Source organism: Gambusia affinis, linkage group LG18, assembly GCF_019740435.1.
Source record: "Gambusia affinis linkage group LG18, SWU_Gaff_1.0, whole genome shotgun sequence".
Taxonomy (NCBI): Eukaryota; Metazoa; Chordata; class Actinopteri; order Cyprinodontiformes; family Poeciliidae; genus Gambusia; species Gambusia affinis.
In genome coordinates, this window is record NC_057885.1 from 8,413,157 (window position 1) to 8,418,389 (window position 5,233).

Sequence of the window (5,233 nt, forward strand, 5' to 3'; positions counted from 1 at the left end):
AAAGTTTGTTAGTTTTGTCTGATGTCTTGCTGAAGAACTTCTTGTTAGTTTTGTCTTACTTCAAGTGTACAAAGATATCTGCACTAGAAAACTGCACAACATTTTGTGGTAAGATTTGGTGTTTAGGTTGTACCGGCAGCCTTTTTTTTTTTTCCCCCACCAGGGGGTCTTTTTTGTGGGCTCTAGTGTCCCTTATACCACAGTAGGCTGACAGGAAAGGGGGAAAGGGGGAAGACATGCGGCAAATGTCGTCGGGTCCGGGAATCGAACCCGCGACGGCCGCGTCGAGGACTGAAGGCCTCCAAACGTGGGGCACGCTACCCTCTACGCCACCGGAGCACGCCCCCCGGCAGCCTTTTTTCTCACCTTTGGTCAACTTGGATAGAAATTCCCAATCAGAGCGATTTGGAGGTGAAACCAAGCTTGCATGAACAGAATTTCGTTGCATATCTCTGGTGGGAACAGCACCAGCCGGATGATCCCAGCTTGGCTGCACTAAACTGAAAAGTGCGTGAATCATAAAGCAACATCTGCTGCCGGATAATGACAAGACATCTGAGTCATACGCCTTGCATTTTTTCTTATGCCACTCAAGGGACCGAAGCCGCTGTCAAGAGTTCAAAAGTCAAACAGCCGCTGCTGTTTAAATCGTCAGGCTTTCACAATAACTGGACCAAGCCAAGTGTGTGAGGGTAAAGTTCTGTTGATTTCACCTCTGCATTGACCTTTGACATAAAAATCCCATTTACAGAGAAGCTATTAAGCATTCTGAAAGGCAAAAGACAAAGAGATGTGTTTTCTGAAAACAGTAAACAGACCTGGGCAAACACAAGAGTGAGGTCACAAAGGCCTAAATATATCAACCTTTGATATCTGAAAAGTGTGGCTTATATTTTTATCTGTCCCACAACCATCCTGCTACGACTTTACAGAACCACGTTTTCCTGACATCACAGCTTCAAACGTTTTAGGGGAATGTCTCTACCAGTTTTGCAAATCAGGGAACATTCAGTCCCCTGATTCCTAAATGGATTCACCTGAATGTGTGCTTCAATCTCAGCATAAACCCAACCGTTCAAATCCAGCTCATCCTGCATAATTAAGGTGCCAACAGCTGTTAAATGGGCTCACTGTTTAGTCATGTTGGGGTTTTATAATCTGTTTACTGTTCTCTTGTGTGTTTTTGTAAAAAAAAAAAATGCTTTTGCTCCGATGGCCTGATGTTGACTTGGCCTCTTCTTCCTCACCAGTCTGGACAGAAGTCATCTGGCGCTCCTGTCCTGCACACGCTGTTCCTCACGCAGACTGTGCTGGGTCAAGTGTGTGAGAGACGGGTCGAGGAACCCCTGGCTGGCACGCCGTCTGGACCTTCAGAGGTTATCTAAAGCTTTCCAAGCATGTGAGGAAGTTAGTTTGCTGTTTGGAAAGTGTGGAAAACCCTGGCTTAGGACACAGGCTAATTTTTCCACTCATGCCATTAGCCTGTTTAGCTTAGCACAGCTAAGCTAAACAGGCTGTATACTACTGCTGTATACTACTCTATTTTTAGCGCAGCTATGTCAACTTATCAACTTAAATTGTAAATTATTCAAGATAATTATGGACTACAATTTGTTTAATTATGTCCTTTTCTCCTTTTTTGTGCAGCAGTGTAAAGTAGTTTTTTCTTCTTATTGTAAAACATTATATACATCAACTTGCCAATGGGACCAGGGATGGAAATTAGCCACGTAGCTATAAATAAATGTTATATTGTGGTTCCTCAACTAACCCTCTAAAAATATTTTGGTTTGATTAGCTCTGGAATTACATATTTTCTGCACAAAAATTTGCTTTGTTTCTGCTTATCACATAAATCAGTTATTACAAGTATTTTGTAAGGTAGCTATAAACTTTGTCCAAAATTTGTCACAAAGTTTTAACAAAATAATGCAAAGGAAAAACAACAGAAACACCTAAAGGTCAGACATGTCATGATATATCATCAAAAAGTATCGGTATTGGCGATACTGGTCCTGTATTTTTTATTTGGTAAACTTTAATATGTACTGTATCACACTGTTCTGTTAGCTGCAATAGCCTCTAAACAATGGATGTACAGGGGATAGGAAGACATCGATCAGTGTTTTGTTTGTGGTTGAAAAGGTCTTTGCGTGCGAACCAACCAAGACTTTTAATCTGTCGGGGTAACATTTGGACCCAGAAAGCAAAACCTACTGAGAAAATTAGATCTGACTGACACAGAAACATTGGCTAAAGACAGTAAAGGCAAAGTGAAACAAGCAAACAAATAGTCATAAATACCAACCCTATAGGTGATATTTAATTCCTATATCTAAAAATAAGAGCCAAGTCTTGGGTTGATATAATCCAGACAGGAATAAATGTCAAATGCTTTTCACCCCGATTTCACATGAATCTGGTTTCACTTTGGGAACCACAGGAACTTACTGACTAATGTGCTGAACCTGTTTTAAATGTTCAGCAAACGGCTTTCGGCCAAGAGGAATGTTTTCCATTCGCACCACGATGTAGTTCAAGGTGATCCATCACCAAGTTCATTCTTTTGCTCGTTTATGACACACAGATGGCAGATTGGCGAGCGTGTTTTGACCACTTGTCAAAGTTTTATATTTTCAGGCCTTCACGACCTCACCGTCTGTGTTTGTTCAGATCTGTTTGCTCTTTGGGGGAAAAAAAAAAAAAAAAGAATTGGTCATTTTGGTCTTAATATTGTTAAACTTTGAACTCCAACAAGTTACACTCACATTTTCCACTAAATGCTAAAATGCACTGTTGCAACAGCTGTGCCACCGACGTGTCTGTCTTTTTTCCACCGAGTCCAACCATAACTTGACTTTTTATATGTCTTTTGGAGTAATAGCTTCCTCCTTGCTGAGCACCTTAAAGTCCAGACCAGTACCAGTTTATTAGTGGAAAATGATACTCTGGTACAGGTTTAGTCAGCATGTTTGCAAAGTGTTTTGTTCTGTTGGTTCCCACTCCAAGTTTCTCGGCATGATTGACGGCGAATTGTAACGGAGAGCTGTTTCCGAACCTACAGGGTGTTCTGTTTATGAAGCAGAATTAGCGACAGGCTAATAATCTTGAACGCAAACAGAATTCTACAGAAAAAATGTCTGTGTGTGAAACAGGTTTAGAAAAGTTTTGTTTTTCAATATGGCTTACTTTTAATTTGTTGCGACTTTTTGTCAAATTCAGATTTGATTTGCCTTTAGAGGGTGTTTGCTGGTTTTTATTAGCTACACATTGCTAAGTTTCAAATTAGTTTATGTAATCATTTTCTTTGTTTCACACTTTACTTTTTTCCCTCATTGCGCATTCACCTCTCAGAGTTTGTGTGTTTTTACCCAGCAAGAGCCTCAGTGCAGCAGAATTGGACAGACTCTGGTTCTCTATCTATATACTAACAAAATCCAATGTTTTAGTAGATTGAGTTGACACTATTACCCTCAATCGTTTACATGGTCAGTAGCAGATTAGTAAGTGCCAAATAGCAACATTGGACCTGAAGTACTCAGTAAAACACCATTCTTATGTACAAGTTATCACACGAAATGGAATCATTTAAGTCAAATGTGACAACGGAGATGTACAAAATTAACCAAGTCATAAATATGGAAAATTCTTCAACACAATATCTGAAAGTTAGAAAAATAAATAAATAAATAAAAAAAATATATATAACTACACGTCTCTTTCTCCCTGTGATACCTACAATTATATCAAAAAATATTTTGGAAATAATTCAGAAATATCTGTAAAAACCCTGTACAGCAAATATCTGTTTCTCAGCAAGTTCTGATCTCTCCTTACCTGATGAAACCCTGCATCACCGTCCGGTTCTGGTCTAATGTCCCCTTCCTGACTCCTTGCTCTTTCTATTGTGACGATAAAGAATGTTTTTTAACATGTGGAAAGCAACAGTGAGCATTGGGTTTATTTCTGGCGTTAGTTAACTAGCAATGGATGTGAAATAAGCAACATCTTGATAGCTAGCTTAATATCATATAACGTCGCGGATTATTACCTAGTCATTTAGATAACTTTATCTCCATTATCTACTCAACTCACGTGGTTTGTTTCGAGTAGCTAAGGTTTTTGGGTTTGTTTGTTTTTTACCTTTTGGTTCTGGCTAATTGCCCCGCTCATCAGCAGCTGCTCTGCCCTCGGTGATTAGATCCTCAGGTTCAAACGCGGCGTCAGAATGTGTATGCTCGTGGTGCGTTTAAAGACGGTTCCGAAAATCCACTTACCGCATTTTAACAACCAATTAAACAGTTGTAGTGGCTGAAAAAAGTGCGGTAGCGAAACGAAACTGAAGAGGATTACATCTATAATTTCAGCATGTTTTAGTTAGTTTTATAAACCTACGAAAGAGTCCCGGTTTGTTGTAGTGTTTCTCCATTAATTACAGTTTTTATATAGTTCAGGTAACAAAGAGGTTTTCTCAATTTTAGTTATTTTGTTAGTTTATGTTATCTATAACAACGGTGTGAAAGAACTTTAAAGGTGTGAAGAAAAACCAAGACAAACTTGGGAGGAAATTCACACAGATAGACAAAAAGAAGAAATGGCACAAAAACATCACAACCTAAATGTAGCAGAGTAATTATCATCGGTTGGGCAATACTCGTTTTCTCATAATTCTGGTTGGTCATCATACTTTTTCTAAAGCCTAAACACAAATCAGAAGATGATTTGGTGGATGTAGCAAACAGACCATACTTTCGTTTTATATACACATTTTTAATCCTTTAAAATTTTTGGGAAGATTCCAGTTTGCTAGATCTCCAAGCAATTTCTCATATCCTTTCCCTGAATCATTTTCATAAAAACCCTGATACTAGCTAATTTCTCATCCATTCCTAGCTCTTTCTGTAATTTTCAACTAAGTTCTCAGATCAGGGTGAATATAATCAACTACAATATCAAGTCCAAATAGAAATGACAAAAAACATATAAAATAGGATCAAATAAGCCGAAAACAAGGGGTGGGGGGGAAATATTGGAAAGATAATTGAATTAAAATCTCAATAATGGAACAGACTAAATGAATTAATTTATCTTATTTATAATAACAAGCTCCACGAATTGCATAGAGACATAAATAACATTTTTTTTTCCCCAATCATGTTTTGCATTGTGACGGTTTTGTAATATTATCTGTGACGTTGTGCATTCATAGAAGAAACCGAATTAGGACAACATC

The 5,233-nt window shown here is 38.4% G+C and overlaps 1 long non-coding RNA gene across 1 annotated transcript; it reads right to left on the reverse strand.

Annotated features, from left to right (window-relative positions):
- Window positions 1–350: 350 nt before the first annotated feature.
- Window positions 351–4,396, reverse strand: LOC122819945. Its single transcript, XR_006368691.1, has 3 exons — window positions 4,144–4,396; window positions 3,838–3,902; window positions 351–1,387 (listed from the first exon to the last, which is right to left on the reverse strand). It is a non-coding gene; the product is annotated as an uncharacterized LOC122819945 (long non-coding RNA).
- Window positions 4,397–5,233: the final 837 nt, after the last annotated feature.